The following is a 24,119-nucleotide window of genomic DNA, read 5'->3' as shown; positions in this document are numbered from 1 at the left end:
TTTCGCATTTTTACAGTTTTGGAGTTTTCAAGTTTTGGATTTTTGGAGTTTTGGATTTTCGGAGTTTTGGAGATTCGGAGTATTGGAGTTTCGGAGTTTTGGAGATTTGGAGTTTCGGAGTTTTGGAGTTTCAGAGTTTTGGAGATTCAGGTATGTGGAGTTTCAGAATTTTGGAGTTTTGGAGTTTTGGAGTTTCGGAGTTCCGGAGTTTCGGAGTTTTGGAGTTTTGCAGTTTCGGAGTTTTGGAGTTTTGGAGTTTCGGAGTTTTGGAGTTTCAGAGTTTTCGAGGTTCAGGTTTGTGGAGTTTCGGAATTTTTGAGTTTTGGGGTTTCGGAGTTTCGGATTTTTGGAGTTTTGGAGTTCTGGAGATTTGGAGTTTGAGAGTTTTGGAGGTTCAGGGTTGTGGACTTTCGGAATTTTTGAGTTTTGGAGTTTCGGAGTTTTGGAGTTTTAGAGTTTTGGAGTTTCGGAGTTTTGTAGTTTCAGAGTTTTCGAGGTTCAGGGTTCTGGAGTTTCGGAATTTTTGAGTTTTGGAGTTTCAGAGTATTGCAGTTTTGGAGTTTTGGAGTTTTGGAGTTTCTGAGTTTTGGAGTTTTGGATTTTTTGCACTTTTGGAGTTTTGGAGTTTTGGAGTTTTGGAGTTTTGGAGTTTTGGAGTTTCGGAGTTTCGGATTTTTGGAGTTTCAGAGTTTTGGAGGTTCAGGGTTGTGGAGTTTCGGAATTTTTGAGTTTTGGAGTTTCGGAGTTTCGGAGTTTTGGAGTATTGCAGTTTTGGAGTTTTGGAGTTTTGGAGTTTCGAATTTTCAGTTTCGGATTTTTGGAGTTTTGGAGTTTCGGAGATTTGGAGTTTCGGCGTTTTGGAGATTCGGGGTCTTGGAGTTTCGGAATTTTGTAGTTTTGTAGTTTTGGAGTGTCGGAGTATTGGAGTGTTGGAGTTTTGGAGTTTTAGGAGCTTTGGAGTTTTGGAGTTTTGGAGATTCAGGTATGTGGAGTTTCAGAATTTTGGAGTTTTGGAGTTTTGGAGTTTCGGAGTTCCGGAGTTTCGGAGTTTTGGAGTTTTGCAGTTTCGGAGTTTTGGAGTTTTGGAGTTTCGGAGTTTTGGAGTTTCAGAGTTTTCGAGGTTCAGGTTTGTGGAGTTTCGGAATTTTTGAGTTTTGGGGTTTCGGAGTTTCGGATTTTTGGAGTTTTGGAGTTCTGGAGATTTGGAGTTTGAGAGTTTTGGAGGTTCAGGGTTGTGGACTTTCGGAATTTTTGAGTTTTGGAGTTTCGGAGTTTTGGAGTTTTAGAGTTTTGGAGTTTCGGAGTTTTGGAGTTTCAGAGTTTTCGAGGTTCAGGGTTCTGGAGTTTCGGAATTTTTGAGTTTTGGAGTTTCAGAGTATTGCAGTTTTGGAGTTTTGGAGTTTTGGAGTTTCTGAGTTTTGGAGTTTTGGATTTTTGCACTTTTGGAGTTTTGGAGTTTTGGAGTTTTGGAGTTTCGGAGTTTTGGAGTTTTGGAGTGTTGGAGTTTTCGATTTTCGGAGTTTCGGAGTTTTGGAGTTTAGGATTTTTGGAGTTTTGGAGTTTCGAATTTACAGAGTTTCGGATTTTTGGAGTTTTGGAGTTTCGGAGATTTGGAGTTCTGGCGTTTTGGAGATTAGGGGTCTTGGAGTTTCGGAATTTTGCAGTTTTGGAGTTTTGGAGTTTCGAATTTTCAGTTTCGGATTTTTGGAGTTTTGGAGTTTCGGAGATTTGGAGTTTCGGCGTTTTGGAGATTCGGAGTCTTGGAGTTTCGGAATTTTGTAGTTTTGTAGTTTTGGAGTGTCGGAGTTTTGGAGTGTTGGAGTTTTGGAGCTTTGGAGTTTTGGAGTTTTTGTGTTTTGGAGTTTCGGAGTTTCGGAGTTTTGGAGTTTCAGAGTTTTGGAGGTTCAGGGTTGTGGAGTTTCGGAATTTTTGAGTTTTGGAGTTTCGGAGTGTCGGAGTTTTGGAAAATTGCAGTTTTGGAGTTTTGGAGTTTCGAATTTTCAGAGTTTCGGATTTTTGGAGTTTTGGAATTTCGGAGTTTTGGAGTTTCAGAGTTTTCGAGGTTCAGGGTTGTGGAGTTACGGAATTTTTGAGTTTTGGAGTTTGGGAGATTTGGAGTTTTGGCGTTTTGGAGATTCGGAATCTTGGAGTTTCGGAATTTTGTAGTTTTGTAGTTTTCGAGTGTCGGAGTTTTGGAGTGTTGGAGTTTTGGAGATTTGGAGTTTTGGAGTTTTTGAGTTTTGGAGTTTTGGATTTTTGCACTTTTGGAGTTTTGGAGTTTTGGAGTTTCGGAGTTTCGGAGTTTTGGAGTTTCAGAGTTTTGGAGGTTCTGGGTTGTGGAGTTTCGGAATTTTTGAGTTTTGGAGTTTCGGAGTTTCGGAGTTTTGGAGTATTGCAGTTTTGGAGTTTTGGAGTTTTGGGGTTTCGAATTTTCAGTTTCGGATTTTTGGAGTTTTGGAGTTTCGGAGATTTGGAGTTTTGGCGTTTTGGAGATTCGGGGTCTTGGAGTTTCGGAATTTTGTAGTTTTGTAGTTTTGGAGTGTCGGAGTATTGGAGTGTTGGAGTTTTGGTGTTTTGGAGTTTCAGAGTTTTCGAGGTTCAGGGTTGTGGAGTTTCGGAATTTTTGAGTTTTGGAGTTTGGGAGATTTGGAGTTTTGGCGTTTTGGAGATTCGGAATCTTGGAGTTTCGGAATTTTGTAGTTTTGTAGTTTTCGAGTGTCGGAGTTTTGGAGTGTTGGAGTTTTGGAGCTTTGGAGTTTTGGAGTTTTTGAGTTTTGGAGTTTTTGAGTTTTGCACTTTTGGAGTTTTGGAGTTTTGGAGTTTCGGAGTTTCGGAGTTTTGGAGTTTCGGAGTTTTGGAGTTTTGGCGTTTTGGAGATTCGGGGTCTTGGAGTTTCGGAATTTTGTAGTTTTGTAGTTTTGGAGCTTTGGAGTGTCGGAGTTTCGGAGTGTTGGAGTTTTGGAGTTTTGGCGTTTTGGAGATTCGGGGTCTTGGAGTTTCGGAATTTTGTAGTTTTGTAGTTTTGGAGTGTCGGAGTATTGGAGTGTTGGAGTTTTGGTGTTTTGGAGTTTCAGAGTTTTCGAGGTTCAGGGTTGTGGTGTTTCGGAATTTTTGAGTTTTGGAGTTTGGGAGATTTGGAGTTTTGGCGTTTTGGAGATTCGGAATCTTGGAGTTTCGGAATTTTGTAGTTTTGTAGTTTTCGAGTGTCGGAGTTTTGGAGTGTTGGAGTTTTGGAGCTTTGGAGTTTTGGAGTTTTTGAGTTTTGGAGTTTTTGAGTTTTGCACTTTTGGAGTTTTGGAGTTTTGGAGTTTCGGAGTTTCGGAGTTTTGGAGTTTCAGAGTTTTGGAGGTTCAGGGTTGTGGAGTTTCGGAATTTTGGAGTGTCGGAGTTTCGGAGTGTTGGAGTTTTGGAGTTTTAGAATTTTGGAGTTTTGAAATTTTTGACTTTCGGATTTTTGGGGTTTGGAGTTTTTAGGTTTTGGATTTTTGAGTTTCGGAGTTTTGGATTTTTGGAGTTTTGGAGGTATGTTTTTTGGAGATTCAGGGTTTTGTTGTTCCAGAATTTTGTAGTTTTGGAGTTTTGGAGTTTCGGAGTTATGGAGTTTCGAATTATTGGAGTTTTCGAGTTTTAGAATTTTTAATTTTTGGAGGTAGGGATTTTTGGAGTTTCAGAGTTGTGGAGATTCGGGGTTGTGGAGTTTTGGAGTTTTGGAGGTTCGGGGTTGTGGAGTTTCGGAATTTTGGTGTTTCGCATTTTTACAGTTTTGGAGTTTTCAAGTTTTGGATTTTTGGAGTTTTGGATTTTCGGAGTTTTGGAGATTCGGAGTATTGGAGTTTCGGAGTTTTGGAGATTTGGAGTTTCGGAGTTTTGGAGTTTCAGAGTTTTGGAGATTCAGGTATGTGGAGTTTCAGAATTTTGGAGTTTTGGAGTTTTGGAGTTTCGGAGTTCCGGAGTTTCGGAGTTTTGGAGTTTTGCAGTTTCGGAGTTTTGGAGTTTTGGAGTTTCGGAGTTTTGGAGTTTCAGAGTTTTCGAGGTTCAGGTTTGTGGAGTTTCGGAATTTTTGAGTTTTGGGGTTTCGGAGTTTCGGATTTTTGGAGTTTTGGAGTTCTGGAGATATGGAGTTTGAGAGTTTTGGAGGTTCAGGGTTGTGGACTTTCGGAATTTTTGAGTTTTGGAGTTTCGGAGTTTTGGAGTTTTAGAGTTTTGGAGTTTCGGAGTTTTGGAGTTTCAGAGTTTTCGAGGTTCAGGGTTCTGGAGTTTCGGAATTTTTGAGTTTTGGAGTTTCAGAGTATTGCAGTTTTGGAGTTTTGGAGTTTCTGAGTTTTGGAGTTTTGGATTTTTGCACTTTTGGAGTTTTGGAGTTTTGGAGTTTTGGAGTTTTGGAGTTTCGGAGTTTCGGATTTTTGGAGTTTCAGAGTTTTGGAGGTTCAGGGTTGTGGAGTTTCGGAATTTTTGAGTTTTGGAGTTTCGGAGTTTCGGAGTTTTGGAGTATTGCAGTTTTGGAGTTTTGGAGTTTTGGAGTTTCGAATTTTCAGTTTCGGATTTTTGGAGTTTTGGAGTTTCGGAGATTTGGAGTTTCGGCGTTTTGGAGATTCGGGGTCTTGGAGTTTCGGAATTTTGTAGTTTTGTAGTTTTGGAGTGTCGGAGTATTGGAGTGTTGGAGTTTTGGATTTTAGGAGCTTTGGAGTTTTGGAGTTTTTGAGTTTTGGAGTTTTTGAGTTTTGCACTTTTGGAGTTTTGGAGTTTTGGAGTTTCGGAGTTTCGGAGTTTTGGAGTTTCAGAGTTTTGGAGGTTCAGGGTTGTGGAGTTTCGGAATTTTTGAGTTTTGGAGTTTCGGAGTTTTGGAGTTTCGGCGTTTTGGAGATTCGGGGTCTTGGAGTTTCGGAATTTTGCAGTTTTGTAGTTTTGGAGTTTTGGAGTGTCGGAGTTTCGGAGTGTTGGAGTTTTGGAGTTTTAGAATTTTGGAGTTTTGAAATTTTTGACTTTCGGATTTTTGGGGTTTGGAGTTTTTAGGTTTTGGATTTTTGAGTTTTGGATTTTTGGATTTTTGGAGTTTTGGAGTTTTTGAGTTTTTTAGTTTTGGATTTTTGCACTTTTGGAGTTTTGGAGTTTTGGAGGTATGTTTTTTGGAGATTCAGGGTTTTGTTGTTCCAGAATTTTGTAGTTTTGGAGTTTTGGAGTTTCGGAGTTTTGGAGTTTCGAATTATTGGAGTTTTCGAGTTTTAGAATTTTTAATTTTTGGAGGTAGGGATTTTTGGAGTTTCGGAGTTGTGGAGATTCGGGGTTGTGGAGTTTTGGATTTTCGGAGTTTTGGAGATTCGGAGTATTGGAGTTTCGGAGTTTTGGAGATTTGGAGTTTCGGAGTTTTGGAGTTTCAGAGTTTTGGAGATTCAGGTATGTGGAGTTTCAGAATTTTGGAGTTTTGGAGTTTTGGAGTTTCGGAGTTCCAGAGTTTCGGAGTTTTGGAGTTTTGCAGTTTCGGAGTTTTGGAGTCTTGGAGTTTCGGAGTTTTGGAGTTTCAGAGTTTTCGAGGTTCAGGTTTGTGGAGTTTCGGAATTTTTGAGTTTTGGGGTTTCGGAGTTTCGGATTTTTGGAGTTTTGGAGTTCTGGAGATTTGGAGTTTGAGAGTTTTGGAGGTTCAGGGTTGTGGACTTTCGGAATTTTTGAGTTTTGGAGTTTCGGAGTTTTGGAGTTTTAGAGTTTTGGAGTTTCGGAGTTTTGGAGTTTCAGAGTTTTCGAGGTTCAGGGTTCTGGAGTTTCGGAATTTTTGAGTTTTGGAGTTTCAGAGTATTGCAGTTTTGGAGTTTTGGAGTTTTGGAGTTTCTGAGTTTTGGAGTTTTGGATTTTTGCACTTTTGGAGTTTTGGAGTTTTGGAGTTTTGGAGTTTCGGAGTTTCGGAGTTTCGGAGTTTTGGAGTTTCAGAGTTTTGGAGATTCAGGGTTGTGGAGTTTCGGAATATTTGAGTTTTGGAGTTTCGGAGTTTGGGAGTTTCGGATTTTTGGAGCTTTGGAGTTTCGGAGATTTGGAGTTCTGGCGTTTTGGAGATTCGGGGTCTTGGAGTTTCGGAATTTTGCAGTTTTGGAGCTTTGGAGTTTCGAATTTTCAGTTTCGGATTTTTGGAGTTTTGGAGTTTCGGCGTTTTGGAGATTCGGAGTCTTGGAGTTTCGGAATTTTGTAGTTTTGTAGTTTTGGAGTGTCGGAGTTTTGGAGTGTTGGAGTTTTGGAGCTTTGGAGTTTTGGAGTTTTTGTGTTTTGGAGTTTCGGAGTTTCGGAGTTTTGGAGTTTCAGAGTTTTGGAGGTTCAGGGTTGTGGAGTTTCGGAATTTTTGAGTTTTGGAGTTTCGGAGTGTCGGAGTTTTGGAAAATTGCAGTTTTGGAGTTTTGGAGTTTCGAATTTTCAGAGTTTCGGATTTTTGGAGTTTTGGAATTTCGGAGTTTTGGAGTTTCAGAGTTTTCGAGGTTCAGGGTTGTGGAGTTACGGAATTTTTGAGTTTTGGAGTTTGGGAGATTTGGAGTTTTGGCGTTTTGGAGATTCGGAATCTTGGAGTTTCGGAATTTTGTTGTTTTGTAGTTTTCGAGTGTCGGAGTTTTGGAGTGTTGGAGTTTTGGAGCTTTGGAGTTTTGGAGTTTTTGAGTTTTGAAGTTTTGGATTTTTGCACTTTTGGAGTTTTGGAGTTTTGGAGTTTCGGAGTTTCGGAGTTTTGGAGTTTCAGAGTTTTGGAGGTTCAGGGTTGTGGAGTTTCGGAATTTTTGAGTTTTGGAGTTTCGGAGTTTCGGAGTTTTGGAGTATTGCAGTTTTGGAGTTTTGGAGTTTTGGAGTTTCGAATTTTCAGTTTCGGATTTTTGGAGTTTTGGAGTTTCGGAGATTTGGAGTTTTGGCGTTTTGGAGATTCGGGGTCTTGGAGTTTCGGAATTTTGTAGTTTTGTAGTTTTGGAGTGTCGGAGTATTGGAGTGTTGGAGTTTTGGAGTTTTGGAGTTTCAGAGTTTTCGAGGTTCAGAATTGTGGAGTTTCGGAATTTTTGAGTTTTGGAGTTTGGGAGATTTGGAGTTTTGGCGTTTTGGAGATTCGGAATCTTGGAGTTTCGGAATTTTGTAGTTTTGTAGTTTTCGAGTGTCGGAGTTTTGGAGTGTTGGAGTTTTGGAGCTTTGGAGTTTTGGAGTTTTTGAGTTTTGGAGTTTTTGAGTTTTGCACTTTTGGAGTTTTGGAGTTTTGGAGTTTCGGAGTTTCGGAGTTTTGGAGTTTCGGAGTTTTGGAGTTTTGGCGTTTTGGAGATTCGGGGTCTTGGAGTTTCGGAATTTTGTAGTTTTGTAGTTTTGGAGCTTTGGAGTGTCGGAGTTTCGGAGTGTTGGAGTTTTGGAGTTTTGGCGTTTTGGAGATTCGGGGTCTTGGAGTTTCGGAATTTTGTAGTTTTGTAGTTTTGGAGTGTCGGAGTATTGGAGTGTTGGAGTTTTGGTGTTTTGGAGTTTCAGAGTTTTCGAGGTTCAGGGTTGTGGTGTTTCGGAATTTTTGAGTTTTGGAGTTTGGGAGATTTGGAGTTTTGGCGTTTTGGAGATTCGGAATCTTGGAGTTTCGGAATTTTGTAGTTTTGTAGTTTTCGAGTGTCGGAGTTTTGGAGTGTTGGAGTTTTGGAGCTTTGGAGTTTTGGAGTTTTTGAGTTTTGGAGTTTTTGAGTTTTGCACTTTTGGAGTTTTGGAGTTTTGGAGTTTCGGAGTTTCGGAGTTTTGGAGTTTCAGAGTTTTGGAGGTTCAGGGTTGTGGAGTTTCGGAATTTTGGAGTGTCGGAGTTTCGGAGTGTTGGAGTTTTGGAGTTTTAGAATTTTGGAGTTTTGAAATTTTTGACTTTCGGATTTTTGGGGTTTGGAGTTTTTAGGTTTTGGATTTTTGAGTTTCGGAGTTTTGGATTTTTGGAGTTTTGGAGGTATGTTTTTTGGAGATTCAGGGTTTTGTTGTTCCAGAATTTTGTAGTTTTGGAGTTTTGGAGTTTCGGAGTTATGGAGTTTCGAATTATTGGAGTTTTCGAGTTTTAGAATTTTTAATTTTTGGAGGTAGGGATTTTTGGAGTTTCAGAGTTGTGGAGATTCGGGGTTGTGGAGTTTTGGAGTTTTGGAGGTTCGGGGTTGTGGAGTTTCGGAATTTTGGTGTTTCGCATTTTTACAGTTTTGGAGTTTTCAAGTTTTGGATTTTTGGAGTTTTGGATTTTCGGAGTTTTGGAGATTCGGAGTATTGGAGTTTCGGAGTTTTGGAGATTTGGAGTTTCGGAGTTTTGGAGTTTCAGAGTTTTGGAGATTCAGGTATGTGGAGTTTCAGAATTTTGGAGTTTTGGAGTTTTGGAGTTTCGGAGTTCCGGAGTTTCGGAGTTTTGGAGTTTTGCAGTTTCGGAGTTTTGGAGTTTTGGAGTTTCGGAGTTTTGGAGTTTCAGAGTTTTCGAGGTTCAGGTTTGTGGAGTTTCGGAATTTTTGAGTTTTGGGGTTTCGGAGTTTCGGATTTTTGGAGTTTTGGAGTTCTGGAGATATGGAGTTTGAGAGTTTTGGAGGTTCAGGGTTGTGGACTTTCGGAATTTTTGAGTTTTGGAGTTTCGGAGTTTTGGAGTTTTAGAGTTTTGGAGTTTCGGAGTTTTGGAGTTTCAGAGTTTTCGAGGTTCAGGGTTCTGGAGTTTCGGAATTTTTGAGTTTTGGAGTTTCAGAGTATTGCAGTTTTGGAGTTTTGGAGTTTCTGAGTTTTGGAGTTTTGGATTTTTGCACTTTTGGAGTTTTGGAGTTTTGGAGTTTTGGAGTTTTGGAGTTTCGGAGTTTCGGATTTTTGGAGTTTCAGAGTTTTGGAGGTTCAGGGTTGTGGAGTTTCGGAATTTTTGAGTTTTGGAGTTTCGGAGTTTCGGAGTTTTGGAGTATTGCAGTTTTGGAGTTTTGGAGTTTTGGAGTTTCGAATTTTCAGTTTCGGATTTTTGGAGTTTTGGAGTTTCGGAGATTTGGAGTTTCGGCGTTTTGGAGATTCGGGGTCTTGGAGTTTCGGAATTTTGTAGTTTTGTAGTTTTGGAGTGTCGGAGTATTGGAGTGTTGGAGTTTTGGATTTTAGGAGCTTTGGAGTTTTGGAGTTTTTGAGTTTTGGAGTTTTTGAGTTTTGCACTTTTGGAGTTTTGGAGTTTTGGAGTTTCGGAGTTTCGGAGTTTTGGAGTTTCAGAGTTTTGGAGGTTCAGGGTTGTGGAGTTTCGGAATTTTTGAGTTTTGGAGTTTCGGAGTTTTGGAGTTTCGGCGTTTTGGAGATTCGGGGTCTTGGAGTTTCGGAATTTTGCAGTTTTGTAGTTTTGGAGTTTTGGAGTGTCGGAGTTTCGGAGTGTTGGAGTTTTGGAGTTTTAGAATTTTGGAGTTTTGAAATTTTTGACTTTCGGATTTTTGGGGTTTGGAGTTTTTAGGTTTTGGATTTTTGAGTTTTGGATTTTTGGATTTTTGGAGTTTTGGAGTTTTTGAGTTTTTTAGTTTTGGATTTTTGCACTTTTGGAGTTTTGGAGTTTTGGAGGTATGTTTTTTGGAGATTCAGGGTTTTGTTGTTCCAGAATTTTGTAGTTTTGGAGTTTTGGAGTTTCGGAGTTTTGGAGTTTCGAATTATTGGAGTTTTCGAGTTTTAGAATTTTTAATTTTTGGAGGTAGGGATTTTTGGAGTTTCGGAGTTGTGGAGATTCGGGGTTGTGGAGTTTTGGATTTTCGGAGTTTTGGAGATTCGGAGTATTGGAGTTTCGGAGTTTTGGAGATTTGGAGTTTCGGAGTTTTGGAGTTTCAGAGTTTTGGAGATTCAGGTATGTGGAGTTTCAGAATTTTGGAGTTTTGGAGTTTTGGAGTTTCGGAGTTCCAGAGTTTCGGAGTTTTGGAGTTTTGCAGTTTCGGAGTTTTGGAGTCTTGGAGTTTCGGAGTTTTGGAGTTTCAGAGTTTTCGAGGTTCAGGTTTGTGGAGTTTCGGAATTTTTGAGTTTTGGGGTTTCGGAGTTTCGGATTTTTGGAGTTTTGGAGTTCTGGAGATTTGGAGTTTGAGAGTTTTGGAGGTTCAGGGTTGTGGACTTTCGGAATTTTTGAGTTTTGGAGTTTCGGAGTTTTGGAGTTTTAGAGTTTTGGAGTTTCGGAGTTTTGGAGTTTCAGAGTTTTCGAGGTTCAGGGTTCTGGAGTTTCGGAATTTTTGAGTTTTGGAGTTTCAGAGTATTGCAGTTTTGGAGTTTTGGAGTTTTGGAGTTTCTGAGTTTTGGAGTTTTGGATTTTTGCACTTTTGGAGTTTTGGAGTTTTGGAGTTTTGGAGTTTCGGAGTTTCGGAGTTTCGGAGTTTTGGAGTTTCAGAGTTTTGGAGATTCAGGGTTGTGGAGTTTCGGAATATTTGAGTTTTGGAGTTTCGGAGTTTGGGAGTTTCGGATTTTTGGAGCTTTGGAGTTTCGGAGATTTGGAGTTCTGGCGTTTTGGAGATTCGGGGTCTTGGAGTTTCGGAATTTTGCAGTTTTGGAGCTTTGGAGTTTCGAATTTTCAGTTTCGGATTTTTGGAGTTTTGGAGTTTCGGCGTTTTGGAGATTCGGAGTCTTGGAGTTTCGGAATTTTGTAGTTTTGTAGTTTTGGAGTGTCGGAGTTTTGGAGTGTTGGAGTTTTGGAGCTTTGGAGTTTTGGAGTTTTTGTGTTTTGGAGTTTCGGAGTTTCGGAGTTTTGGAGTTTCAGAGTTTTGGAGGTTCAGGGTTGTGGAGTTTCGGAATTTTTGAGTTTTGGAGTTTCGGAGTGTCGGAGTTTTGGAAAATTGCAGTTTTGGAGTTTTGGAGTTTCGAATTTTCAGAGTTTCGGATTTTTGGAGTTTTGGAATTTCGGAGTTTTGGAGTTTCAGAGTTTTCGAGGTTCAGGGTTGTGGAGTTACGGAATTTTTGAGTTTTGGAGTTTGGGAGATTTGGAGTTTTGGCGTTTTGGAGATTCGGAATCTTGGAGTTTCGGAATTTTGTTGTTTTGTAGTTTTCGAGTGTCGGAGTTTTGGAGTGTTGGAGTTTTGGAGCTTTGGAGTTTTGGAGTTTTTGAGTTTTGAAGTTTTGGATTTTTGCACTTTTGGAGTTTTGGAGTTTTGGAGTTTCGGAGTTTCGGAGTTTTGGAGTTTCAGAGTTTTGGAGGTTCAGGGTTGTGGAGTTTCGGAATTTTTGAGTTTTGGAGTTTCGGAGTTTCGGAGTTTTGGAGTATTGCAGTTTTGGAGTTTTGGAGTTTTGGAGTTTCGAATTTTCAGTTTCGGATTTTTGGAGTTTTGGAGTTTCGGAGATTTGGAGTTTTGGCGTTTTGGAGATTCGGGGTCTTGGAGTTTCGGAATTTTGTAGTTTTGTAGTTTTGGAGTGTCGGAGTATTGGAGTGTTGGAGTTTTGGAGTTTTGGAGTTTCAGAGTTTTCGAGGTTCAGAATTGTGGAGTTTCGGAATTTTTGAGTTTTGGAGTTTGGGAGATTTGGAGTTTTGGCGTTTTGGAGATTCGGAATCTTGGAGTTTCGGAATTTTGTAGTTTTGTAGTTTTCGAGTGTCGGAGTTTTGGAGTGTTGGAGTTTTGGAGCTTTGGAGTTTTGGAGTTTTTGAGTTCTGGAGTTTTTGAGTTTTGCACTTTTGGAGTTTTGGAGTTTTGGAGTTTCGGAGTTTCGGAGTTTTGGAGTTTCAGAGTTTTGGAGGTTCAGGGTTGTGGAGTTACGGAATTTTTGAGTTTTGGAGTTTCGGAGTTTTGGAGTTTCGGCGTTTTGGAGATTCGGGGTCTTGGAGTTTCGGAATTTTGTAGTTTTGTAGTTTTGGAGTTTTGGAGTGTCGGAGTTTCGGAGTGTTGGAGTTTTGGAGTTTTAGAATTTTGGAGTTTTGAAATTTTTGACTTTCGGATTTTTGGGGTTTGGAGTTTTTAGGTTTTGGATTTTTGAGTTTCGGAGTTTTGGATTTTTGGAGTTTTGGAGGTATGTTTTTTGGAGATTCAGGGTTTTGTTGTTCCAGAATTTTGTAGTTTTGGAGTTTTGGAGTTTCGGAGTTATGGAGTTTCGAATTATTGGAGTTTTCGAGTTTTAGAATTTTTAATTTTTGGAGGTAGGGATTTTTGGAGTTTCAGAGTTGTGGAGATTTGGGGTTGTGGAGTTTTGGAGTTTTGGAGTTTTGGAGGTTCGGGGTTGTGGAGTTTCGGAATTTTGGTGTTTCGCATTTTTACAGTTTTGGAGTTTTCAAGTTTTGGATTTTTGGAGTTTTGGATTTTCGGAGTTTTGGAGATTCGGAGTATTGGAGTTTCGGAGTTTTGGAGATTTGGAGTTTCGGAGTTTTGGAGTTTCAGAGTTTTGGAGATTCAGGTATGTGGAGTTTCAGAATTTTGGAGTTTTGGAGTTTTGGAGTTTCGGAGTTCCGGAGTTTCGGAGTTTTGGAGTTTTGCAGTTTCGGAGTTTTGGAGTTTTGGAGTTTTGGAGTTTCGGAGTTTTGGAGTTTCAGAGTTTTCGAGGTTCAGGTTTGTGGAGTTTCGGAATTTTTGAGTTTTGGGGTTTCGGAGTTTCGGATTTTTGGAGTTTTGGAGTTCTGGAGATTTGGAGTTTGAGAGTTTTGGAGGTTCAGGGTTGTGGACTTTCGGAATTTTTGAGTTTTGGAGTTTCGGAGTTTTGGAGTTTTAGAGTTTTGGAGTTTCGGAGTTTTGGAGTTTCAGAGTTTTCGAGGTTCAGGGTTCTGGAGTTTCGGAATTTTTGAGTTTTGGAGTTTCAGAGTATTGCAGTTTTGGAGTTTTGGAGTTTTGGAGTTTCTGAGTTTTGGAGTTTTGGATTTTTGCACTTTTGGAGTTTTGGAGTTTTGGAGTTTTGGAGTTTCGGAGTTTCGGAGTTTTGGAGTTTCAGAGTTTTGGAGATTCAGGGTTGTGGAGTTTCGGAATTTTTGAGTTTTGGAGTTTCGGAGTTTCGGAGTTTTGGAGTTTTGCAGTTTTGGAGTTTTGGTGTTTTGGAGTTTTGGAGTTTCGAATTTACAGAGTTTCGGATTTTTGGAGCTTTGGAGTTTCGGAGATTTGGAGTTCTGGCGTTTTGGAGATTCGGGGTCTTGGAGTTTCGGAATTTTGCAGTTTTGTAGTTTTGGAGTGTCGGAGCTTTGGAGTGTTGGAGTTTTGGAGTTTTGGATTATCGGAGTTTCGGAGTTTTGGAGTTTCAGAGTTTCAGAGTTCTGGAGGTTCAGGGTTGTGGAGTTTCGGAATTTTTGAGTTTTGGAGTTTCGGAGTTTCGGAGTTTTGGAGTTTTGGAGTTTTGGATTTCGAATTTTCAGTTTCGGATTTTTGGAGTTTTGTAGTTTCGGAGATTTGGAGTTTTGGCGTTTTGGAGATTCGGAATCTTGGAGTTTCGGAATTTTGTAGTTTTGTAGTTTTCGAGTGTCGGAGTTTTGGAGTGTTGGAGTTTTGGAGCTTTGGAGTTTTGGAGTTTTTGAGTTTTGGAGTTTTGGATTTTTGCAGTTTTGGAGTTTTGGAGTTTCGAAATTTCAGTTTCGGATTTTTGGAGTTTTGGAGTTTCGGAGATTTGGAGTTTCGGCGTTTTGGAGATTCGGAGTCTTGGAGTTTCGGAATTTTGTAGTTTTGTAGTTTTGGAGTGTCGGAGTTTGGAGTGTTGGAGTTTTGGAGCTTTGGAGTTTTGGAGTTTTTGAGTTCAGGAGTTTCGGAGTTTCGGAGTTTTGGAGTTTCAGAGTTTTGGAGGTTGAGGGTTGTGGAATTTCGGAATTTTTGAGTTTAGGAGTTTCGGAGTGTCGGAGTTTTGGAAAATTGCAGTTTTGGAGTTTTGGAGTTTCGAATTTTCAGAGTTTCGGATTTTTGGAGTTTTGGAGTTTCAGAGTTTTCGAGGTTCAGGGTTGTGGAGTTTCGGAATTTTTGAGTTTTGGAGTTTCGGAGTTTCGGAGTTTTGGAGTTTTGGAGTTTTGGAGTTTCAGAGTTCCGGAGTTTCGGAGTTTTGGAGTTTTGCAGTTTCGGAGTTTTGGAGTTTTGGAGTTTCGGAGTTTTGGAGTTTCAGAGTTTTCGAGGTTCAGGTTTGTGGAGTTTCGGAATTTTTGAGTTTTGGAGTTTCGGAGTTTCAGATTTTTGGAGTTTTGGAGTTCCGGAGATTTGGAGTTTGAGAGTTTTGGAGGTTCAGGGTTGTGGAGTTTCGGAATTTTGCAGTTTTGTAGTTTTGGAGTGTTGGAGTTTTGGAGTGTTGGAGTTTTGGAGTTTTGGAGTTTCGGAGTTTCGGAGTTTTGGAGTTTCAGAGTTTCAGAGTTCTGGAGGTTCAGGGTTGTGGAGTTTCGGAATTTTTGAGTTTTGGAGTTTCGGAGTTTCGGAGATTTGGACTTTTGCAGTTTTGGAGTTTTGGAGTTTCGAATTTTCAGTTTCGGATTTTTGGAGTTTTCGAGTTTCGGAGATTTTGAGTTTCGGCGTTTTGGAGATTCGGAGTCTTGGAGTTTCGGAATTTTGTAGTTTTGTAGTTTTGGAGTTTCGGAATTTTTGAGTTTTGGAGTTTCGGAGTGTCGGAGTTTTCGAGAATTGCAGTTTTGGAGTTTTGGAGTTTTGGAGTTTCGAATTTTCAGAGTTTCGGATTTTTGGAGTTTTGGAGTTTCGGAGTTTTGGAGTTTCAGAGTTTTCGAGGTTCAGGGTTGTGGAGTTTCGGAATTTTTGAGTTTTGGAGTTTCGGAGTTTCGGAATTTTTGAGTTTTGGAGTTTCGGAGTTTCGGAGATTTGGAGTTTTGGCGTTTTGGAGATTCGGGGTCTTGGAGTTTCGGAATTTTGTAGTTTTGTAGTTTTGGAGTGTCGGAGTATTGGAGTGTTGGAGTTTTGGAGTTTTAGGAGTTTTGGAGTTTTGGAGTTTTTGAGTTTTGGAGTTTTTGAGTTTTGCACTTTTGGAGTTTTGGAGTTTTGGAGTTTCGGAGTTTTGGAGTTTTGGAGTTTCAGAGTTTTGGAGGTTCAGGGTTGTGGAGTTTCGGAATTTTGTAGTTTTGTAGTTTTGGAGTTTTGGAGTGTCAGAGTTTAGGAGTGTTGGAGTTTTGGAGTTTTAGAATTTTGGAGTTTTGAAATTTTTGACTTTCGGATTTTTGGGGTTTGGAGTTTTTAGGTTTTGGATTTTTGAGTTTTGGATTTTTGCATTTTTGGAGTTTTGGAGTTTTTGAGTTTTTTAGTTTTGGATTTTTGCACTTTTGGAGTTTTGGAGTTTTGGAGTTTCGGAGTTTTGGATTTTTGGAGTTTTGGAGGTATGGATTTTTGGAGATTCAGGGTTTTGTTGTTCCAGAATTTTGTAGTTTTGGAGTTTTGGAGTGTTGGAGTTTTCGATTTTCGGAGTTTCGGAGTTTTGGAGTTTAGGATTTTTGGAGTTTTGGAGTTTCGAATTTACAGAGTTTCGGATTTTTGGAGTTTTGGAGTTTCGGAGATTTGGAGTTCTGGCGTTTTGGAGATTAGGGGTCTTGGAGTTTTGGAATTTTGCAGTTTTGTAGTTTTGGAGTGTTGGAGTTTTGGAGTGTTGGAGTTTTGGAGTTTTGGAGTTTCGGAGTTTCGGAGATTTGGAGTTTTGCAGTTTTGGAGTTTTGGAGTTTTGGAGTTTCGAATTTTCAGTTTCGGATTTTTGGAGTTTTCGAGTTTCGGAGATTTGGAGTTTCGGCGTTTTGGAGATTCGGAGTCTTGGAGTTTCGGAATTTTGTAGTTTTGTAGATTTGGAGTGTCGGAGTTTTGGAGTGTTGGAGTTTTGGAGCTTTGGAGTTTTGGAGTTTTGGAGTTTCGGAGTTTCGGAGTTTTGGAGTTTCAGAGTTTTGGAGGTTCAGGGTTGTGGAGTTTCGGAATTTTTGAGTTTTGGAGTTTCGGAGTTTCGGAATTTTTGAGTTTTGGAGTTTCGGAGTTTCGGAGTTTTGGAGTATTGCAGTTTTGGAGTTTTGGAGTTTTGGAGTTTCGAATTTTCAGTTTCGGATTTTTGGAGTTTTGGAGTTTCGGAGATTTGGAGTTTTGGCGTTTTGGAGATTCGGGGTCTTGTAGTTTCGGAATTTTGTAGTTTTGTAGTTTTGGAGTGTCGGAGTATTGGAGTGTTGGAGCTTTGAGTTTTGGAGTTTTTGAGTTTTGGAGTTTTGGATTTTTGCACTTTTGGAGTTTTGGAGTTTTGGAGTTTCGGAGTTTCGGAGTTTCGGAGTTTTGGAGTTTCAGAATTTTGGAGGTTCAGGGTTGTGGAGTTTCGGAATTTTTGAGTTTTGGAGTTTGGGAGATTTGGAGTTTTGGCGTTTTGGAGATTCGGAATCTTGGAGTTTCGGAATTTTGTAGTTTTGTAGTTTTCGAGTGTCGGAGTTTTGGAGTGTTGGAGTTTTGGAGCTTTGGAGTTTTGGAGTTTTTGAGTCTTGGAGTTTTGGATTTTTGCACTTTTGGAGTTTTGGAGTTTTGGAGTTTCGGAGTTTCGGAGTTTTGGAGTTTCAGAGTTTTGGAGGTTCAGGGTTGTGGAGTTTCGGAATTTTTGAGTTTTGGAGTTTCGGAGTTTCGGAGTTTTGGAGTATTGCAGTTTTGGAGTTTTGGAGTTTTGGAGTTTAGAATTTTCAGTTTCGGATTTTTGGAGTTTTGGAGTTTCGGAGTTTTGGATTTTTGGAGTTTTGGAGGTATGGATTTTTGGAGATTCAGGGTTTTGTTGTTCCAGAATTTTGTAGTTTTGGAGTTTTGGAGTGTTGGAGTTTTGGAGTTTTGGAGTTTCGGAGTTTCGGAGTTTCGGAGTTTTGGAGTTTCAGAGTTTCAGAGTTCTGGAGGTTCAGGGTTGTGGAGTTTCGGAATTTTTGAGTTTTTGAGTTTCGGAGTTTCGGAGGTTTGGAGTTTTGCAGTTTTGGAGTTTTGGAGTTTCGAATTTTCAGTTTCGGAATTTTTGAGTTTTGGAGTTTGGGAGATTTGGAGTTTTGGCGTTTTGGAGATTCGGAATCTTGGAGTTTCAGAATTTTGTAGTTTTGTAGTTTTCGAGTGTCGGAGTTTTGGAGTGTTGGAGTTTTGGAGCTTTGGAGTTTTGGAGTTTTTGAGTTTTGGAGTTTTGGATTTTTGCACTTTTGGAGTTTTGGAGTTTTGGAGTTTCGGAGTTTCGGAGTTTTGGAGTTTCAGAGTTTTGGAGGTTCAGGGTTGTGGAGTTTCGGAATTTTTGAGTTTTGGAGTTTCGGAGTTTCGGAGTTTTGGAGTATTGCAGTTTTGGAGTTTTGGAGTTTCGAATTTTCAGTTTCGGATTTTTGGAGTTTTGGAGTTTCGGAGATTTGGAGTTTTGGCGTTTTGGAGATTCGGGGTCTTGGAGTTTCGGAATTTTGTAGTTTTGTAGTTTTGGAGTGTCGGAGTATTGGAGTGTTGGAGTTTTGGAGTTTTAGGAGCTTTGGAGTTTTGGAGTTTTTGAGTTTTGCACTTTTGGAGTTTTGGAGTTTTGGAGTTTCGGAGTTTCGGAGTTTTGGAGTTTCAGAGTTTTGGAGGTTCAGGGTTGTGGAGTTTCGGAATTTTTGAGTTTTGGAGTTTCGGAGTTTTGGAGTTTCGGCGTTTTGGAGATTCGGGGTCTTGGAGTTTCGGAATTTTGTAGTTTTGTAGTTTTGGAGTTTTGGAGTTTCGGAGTTCCGGAGTTTCGGAGTTTTGGAGTTTTGCAGTTTCGGAGTTTTGGAGTTTTGGAGTTTCGGAGTTTTGGAGTTTCAGAGTTTTCGAGGTTCAGGTTTGTGGAGTTTCGGAATTTTTGAGTTTTGGAGTTTCGGAGTTTCAGATTTTTGGAGTTTTGGAGTTCCGGAGATTTGGAGTTTGAGAGTTTTGGAGGTTCAGGGTTGTGGAGTTTCGGAATTTTGCAGTTTTGTAGTTTTGGAGTGTTGGAGTTTTGGAGTGTTGGAGTTTTGGAGTTTTGGAGTTTCGGAGTTTCGGAGTTTTGGAGTTTCAGAGTTTCAGAGTTCTGGAGGTTCAGGGTTGTGGAGTTTCGGAATTTTTGAGTTTTGGAGTTTCGGAGTTTCGGAGATTTGGACTTTTGCAGTTTTGGAGTTTTGGAGTTTCGAATTTTCAGTTTCGGATTTTTGGAGTTTTCGAGTTTCGGAGATTTTGAGTTTCGGCGTTTTGGAGATTCGGAGTCTTGGAGTTTCGGAATTTTGTAGTTTTGTAGTTTTGGAGTGTCGGAGTTTTGGAGTGTTGGAGTTTTGGAGCTTTGGAGTTTTTGAGTTTTGGAGTTTTGGAGTTTCGGAGTTTCGGAGTTTTGGAGTTTCAGAGTTTTGGAGGTTCAGGGTTGTGGAGTTTCGGAATTTTTGAGTTTTGGAGTTTCGGAGTGTCGGAGTTTTGGAGAATTGCAGTTTTGGAGTTTTGGAGTTTTGGAGTTTCGAATTTTCAGAGTTTCGGAGTTTTGGAGTTTCAGAGTTTTCGAGGTTCAGGGTTGTGGAGTTTCGGAATTTTTGAGTTTTGGAGTTTCGGAGTTTCGGAGTTTCGGAATTTTTGAGTTTTGGAGTTTCGGAGTTTCGGAGATTTGGAGTTTTGCAGTTTTGGAGTTTTGGAGTTTCGAATTTTCAGTTTCGGATTTTTGGAGTTTTGGAGTTTCGGAGATTTGGAGTTTCGGCGTTTTGGAGATTCGGAGTCTTGGAGTTTCGGAATTTTGTAGTTTTGTAGTTTTGGAGTGTCGGAGTTTTGGAGTGTTGGAGTTTTGGAGCTTTGGAGTTTTTGAGTTTTTGAGTTTTGGAGTTTCGGAGTTTCGGAGTTTTGGAGTTTCAGAGTTTTGGAGGTTCAGGGTTGTGGAGTTTCGGAATTTTTGAGTTTTGGAGTTTCGGAGTGTCGGAGTTTTGGAGTATTGCAGTTTTGGAGTTTTGGAGTTTTGGAGTTTCGAATTTTCAGTTTCGAATTTTTGGAGTTTTGGAGTTTCGGAGATTTGGAGTTTTGGCGTTTTGGAGATTCGGGGTCTTGGAGTTTCGGAATTTTGTAGTTTTGTAGTTTTGGAGTGTCGGAGTATTGGAGTGTTGGAGTTTTGGAGTTTTAGGAGTTTTGGAGTTTTGGAGTTTTTGAGTTTTGGAGTTTTTGAGTTTTGCACTTTTGGAGTTTTGGAGTTTTGGAGTTTCGGAGTTTTGGAGTTTTGGAGTTTCAGAGTTTTGGAGGTTCAGGGTTGTGGAGTTTCGGAATTTTGTAGTTTTGTAGTTTTGGAGTTTTGGAGTGTCAGAGTTTAGGAGTGTTGGAGTTTTGGAGTTTTAGAATTTTGGAGTTTTGAAATTTTTGACTTTCGGATTTTTGGGGTTTGGAGTTTTTAGGTTTTGGATTTTTGAGTTTTGGATTTTTGCATTTTTGGAGTTTTGGAGTTTTTGAGTTTTTTAGTTTTGGATTTTTGCACTTTTGGAGTTTTGGAGTTTTGGAGTTTCGGAGTTTTGGATTTTTGGAGTTTTGGAGGTATGGATTTTTGGAGATTCAGGGTTTTCTTGTTCCAGAATTTTGTAGTTTTGGAGTTTTGGAGTGTTGGAGTCTTCGATTTTCGGAGTTTCGGAGTTTTGGAGTTTAGGATTTTTGGAGTTTTGGAGTTTCGAATTTACAGAGTTTCGGATTTTTGGAGTTTTGGAGTTTCGGAGATTTGGAGTTCTGGAGTTTTGGAGATTAGGGGTCTTGGAGTTTTGGAATTTTGCAGTTTTGTAGTTTTGGAGTGTTGGAGTTTTGGAGTGTTGGAGTTTTGGAGTTTTGGAGTTTCGGAGTTTCGGAGATTTGGAGTTTTGCAGTTTTGGAGTTTTGGAGTTTCGAATTTTCAGTTTCGGATTTTTGGAGTTTTCGAGTTTCGGAGATTTGGAGTTTCGGCGTTTTGGAGATTCGGAGTCTTGGAGTTTCGGAATTTTGTAGTTTTGTAGATTTGGAGTGTCGGAGTTTTGGAGTGTTGGAGTTTTGGAGCTTTGGAGTTTTGGAGTTTTGGAGTTTCGGAGTTTCGGAGTTTTGGAGTTTCAGAGTTTTGGAGGTTCAGGGTTGTGGAGTTTCGGAATTTTTGAGTTTTGGAGTTTCGGAGTTTCGGAGTTTCGGAATTTTTGAGTTTTGGAGTTTCGGAGTTTCGGAGTTTTGGAGTATTGCAGTTTTGGAGTTTTGGAGTTTTGGAGTTTCGAATTTTCAGTTTCGGATTTTTGGAGTTTTGGAGTTTCGGAGATTTGGAGTTTTGGCGTTTTGGAGATTCGGGGTCTTGTAGTTTCGGAATTTTGTAGTTTTGTAGTTTTGGAGTGTCGGAGTATTGGAGTGTTGGAGTTTTGGAGTTTTAGGAGCTTTGGAGTTTTGGAGTTTTTGAGTTTTGCACTTTTGGAGTTTTGGAGTTTTGGAGTTTCGGAGTTTCGGAGTTTTGGAGTTTCAGAGTTTTCGAGGTTCAGGGTTGTGGAGTTTCGGAATTTTTGAGTTTTGGAGTTTGGGAGATTTGGAGTTTTGGCGTTTTGGAGATTCGGAATCTTGGAGTTTCGGAATTTTGTAGTTTTGTAGTTTTCGAGTGTCGGAGTTTTGGAGTGTTGGAGTTTTGGAGCTTTGGAGTTTTGGAGTTTTTGAGTCTTGGAGTTTTGGATTTTTGCACTTTTGGAGTTTTGGAGTTTTGGAGTTTCAGAGTTTTGGAGGTTCAGGGTTGTGGAGTTTCGGAATTTTTGAGTTTTGGAGTTTCGGAGTTTCGGAGTTTTGGAGTATTGCAGTTTTGGAGTTTTGGAGTTTTGGAGTTTAGAATTTTCAGTTTCGGATTTTTGGAGTTTTGGAGTTTCGGAGTTTTGGATTTTTGGAGTTTTGGAGGTATGGATTTTTGGAGATTCAGGGTTTTGTTGTTCCAGAATTTTGTAGTTTTGGAGTTTTGGAGTGTTGGAGTTTTGGAGTTTTGGAGTTTCGGAGTTTCGGAGTTTCGGAGTTTTGGAGTTTCAGAGTTTCAGAGTTCTGGAGGTTCAGGGTTGTGGAGTTTCGGAATTTTTGAGTTTTGGAGTTTCGGAGTTTCGGAGGTTTGGAGTTTTGCAGTTTTGGAGTTTCGAATTTTCAGTTTCGGAATTTTTGAGTTTTGGAGTTTGGGAGATTTGGAGTTTTGGCGTTTTGGAGATTCGGAATCTTGGAGTTTCAGAATTTTGTAGTTTTGTAGTTTTCGAGTGTCGGAGTTTTGGAGTGTTGGAGTTTTGGAGCTTTGGAGTTTTGGAGTTTTTGAGTTTTGGAGTTTTGGATTTTTGCACTTTTGGAGTTTTGGAGTTTTGGAGTTTCGGAGTTTCGGAGTTTTGGAGTTTCAGAGTTTTGGAGGTTCAGGGTTGTGGAGTTTCGGAATTTTTGAGTTTTGGAGTTTCGGAGTTTCGAAGTTTTGGAGTATTGCAGTTTTGGAGTTTTGGAGTTTCGAATTTTCAGTTTCGGATTTTTGGAGTTTTGGAGTTTCGGAGATTTGGAGTTTTGGCGTTTTGGAGATTCGGGGTCTTGGAGTTTCGGAATTTTGTAGTTTTGTAGTTTTGGAGTGTCGGAGTATTGGAGTGTTGGAGTTTTGGAGTTTTAGGAGCTTTGGAGTTTTGGAGTTTTTGAGTTTTGGAGTTTTTGAGTTTTGCACTTTTGGAGTTTTGGAGTTTTGGAGTTTCGGAGTTTCGGAGTTTTGGAGTTTCAGAGTTTTGGAGGTTCAGGGTTGTGGAGTTTCGGAATTTTTGAGTTTTGGAGTTTCGGAGTTTTGGAGTTTCGGCGTTTTGGAGATTCGGGGTCTTGGAGTTTCGGAATTTTGTAGTTTTGTAGTGTTGGAGTTTTGGAGTTTTAGAATTTTGGAGTTTTGAAATTTTTGACTTTCGGATTTTTGGGGTTTGGAGTTTTTAGGTTTTGGATTTTTGAGTTTTGGATTTTTGCATTTTTGGAGTTTTGGAGTTTTTGAGTTTTTTAGTTTTGGATTTTTGAGTTTCGGAGTTTTGGATTTTTGGAGTTTTGGAGGTATGTTTTTTGGAGATTCAGGGTTTTGTTGTTCCAGAATTTTGTAGTTTTGGAGTTTTGGAGTTTCGGAGTTATGGAGTTTCGAATTATTGGAGTTTTCGAGTTTTAGAATTTTTAATTTTTGGAGGTAGGGATTTTTGGAGTTTCAGAGTTGTGGAGATTCGGGGTTGTGGAGTTTTGGAGTTTTGGAGGTTCGGGGTTGTGGAGTTTCGGAATTTTGGTGTTTCGCATTTTTACAGTTTTGGAGTTTTCAAGTTTTGGATTTTTGGAGTTTTGGATTTTCGGAGTTTTGGAGATTCGGAGTATTGGAGTTTCGGAGTTTTGGAGATTTGGAGTTTCGGAGTTTTGGAGTTTCAGAGTTTTGGAGATTCAGGTATGTGGAGTTTCAGAATTTTGGAGTTTTGGAGTTTTGGAGTTTCGGAGTTCCGGAGTTTCGGAGTTTTGGAGTTTTGCAGTTTTGGAGTTTTGGAGTTTTGGAGTTTCGGAGTTTTGGAGTTTCAGAGTTTTCGAGGTTCAGGTTTGTGGAGTTTCGGAATTTTTGAGTTTTGGGGTTTCGGAGTTTCGGATTTTTGGAGTTTTGGAGTTCTGGAGATATGGAGTTTGAGAGTTTTGGAGGTTCAGGGTTGTGGACTTTCGGAATTTTTGAGTTTTGGAGTTTCGGAGTTTTGGAGTTTTAGAGTTTTGGAGTTTCGGAGTTTTGGAGTTTCAGAGTTTTCGAGGTTCAGGGTTCTGGAGTTTCGGAATTTTTGAGTTTTGGAGTTTCAGAGTATTGCAGTTTTGGAGTTTTGGAGTTTTGGAGTTTCTGAGTTTTGGAGTTTTGGATTTTTGCACTTTTGGAGTTTTGGAGTTTTGGAGTTTTGGAGTTTTGGAGTTTTGGAGTTTTGGAGTTTCGGAGTTTCGGATTTTTGGAGTTTCAGAGTTTTGGAGGTTCAGGGTTGTGGAGTTTCGGAATTTTTGAGTTTTGGAGTTTCGGAGTTTCGGAGTTTTGGAGTGTTGGAGTTTTGGATTTTAGGAGCTTTGGAGTTTTGGAGTTTTTGAGTTTTGGAGTTTTTGAGTTTTGCACTTTTGGAGTTTTGGAGTTTTGGAGTTTCGGAGTTTCGGAGTTTTGGAGTTTCAGAGTTTTGGAGGTTCAGGGTTGTGGAGTTTCGGAATTTTTGAGTTTTGGAGTTTCGGAGTTTTGGAGTTTCGGCGTTTTGGAGATTCGGGGTCTTGGAGTTTCGGAATTTTGCAGTTTTGTAGTTTTGGAGTTTTGGAGTGTCGGAGTTTCGGAGTGTTGGAGTTTTGGAGTTTTAGAATTTTGGAGTTTTGAAATTTTTGACTTTCGGATTTTTGGGGTTTGGAGTTTTTAGGTTTTGGATTTTTGAGTTTTGGATTTTTGGATTTTTGGAGTTTTGGAGTTTTTGAGTTTTTTAGTTTTGGATTTTTGCACTTTTGGAGTTTTGGAGTTTTGGAGGTATGTTTTTTGGAGATTCAGGGTTTTGTTGTTCCAGAATTTTGTAGTTTTGGAGTTTTGGAGTTTCGGAGTTTTGGAGTTTCGAATTATTGGAGTTTTCGAGTTTTAGAATTTTTAATTTTTGGAGGTAGGGATTTTTGGAGTTTCGGAGTTGTGGAGATTCGGGGTTGTGGAGTTTTGGATTTTCGGAGTTTTGGAGATTCGGAGTATTGGAGTTTCGGAGTTTTGGAGATTTGGAGTTTCGGAGTTTTGGAGTTTCAGAGTTTTGGAGATTCAGGTATGTGGAGTTTCAGAATTTTGGAGTTTTGGAGTTTTGGAGTTTCGGAGTTCCAGAGTTTCGGAGTTTTGGAGTTTTGCAGTTTCGGAGTTTTGGAGTCTTGGAGTTTCGGAGTTTTGGAGTTTCAGAGTTTTCGAGGTTCAGGTTTGTGGAGTTTCGGAATTTTTGAGTTTTGGGGTTTCGGAGTTTCGGATTTTTGGAGTTTTGGAGTTCTGGAGATTTGGAGTTTGAGAGTTTTGGAGGTTCAGGGTTGTGGACTTTCGGAATTTTTGAGTTTTGGAGTTTCGGAGTTTTGGAGTTTTAGAGTTTTGGAGTTTCGGAGTTTTGGAGTTTCAGAGTTTTCGAGGTTCAGGGTTCTGGAGTTTCGGAATTTTTGAGTTTTGGAGTTTCAGAGTATTGCAGTTTTGGAGTTTTGGAGTTTTGGAGTTTCTGAGTTTTGGAGTTTTGGATTTTTGCACTTTTGGAGTTTTGGAGTTTTGGAGTTTTGGAGTTTCGGAGTTTCGGAGTTTCGGAGTTTTGGAGTTTCAGAGTTTTGGAGATTCAGGGTTGTGGAGTTTCGGAATATTTGAGTTTTGGA

This window comes from Amblyomma mixtum, chromosome 1 (assembly GCF_055824585.1).
Source record: "Amblyomma mixtum isolate Tamu chromosome 1, ASM5582458v1, whole genome shotgun sequence".
Lineage (NCBI taxonomy): Eukaryota > Metazoa > Arthropoda > Arachnida > Ixodida > Ixodidae > Amblyomma > Amblyomma mixtum.
Note: the sequence above shows the minus strand (reverse complement) of the source record.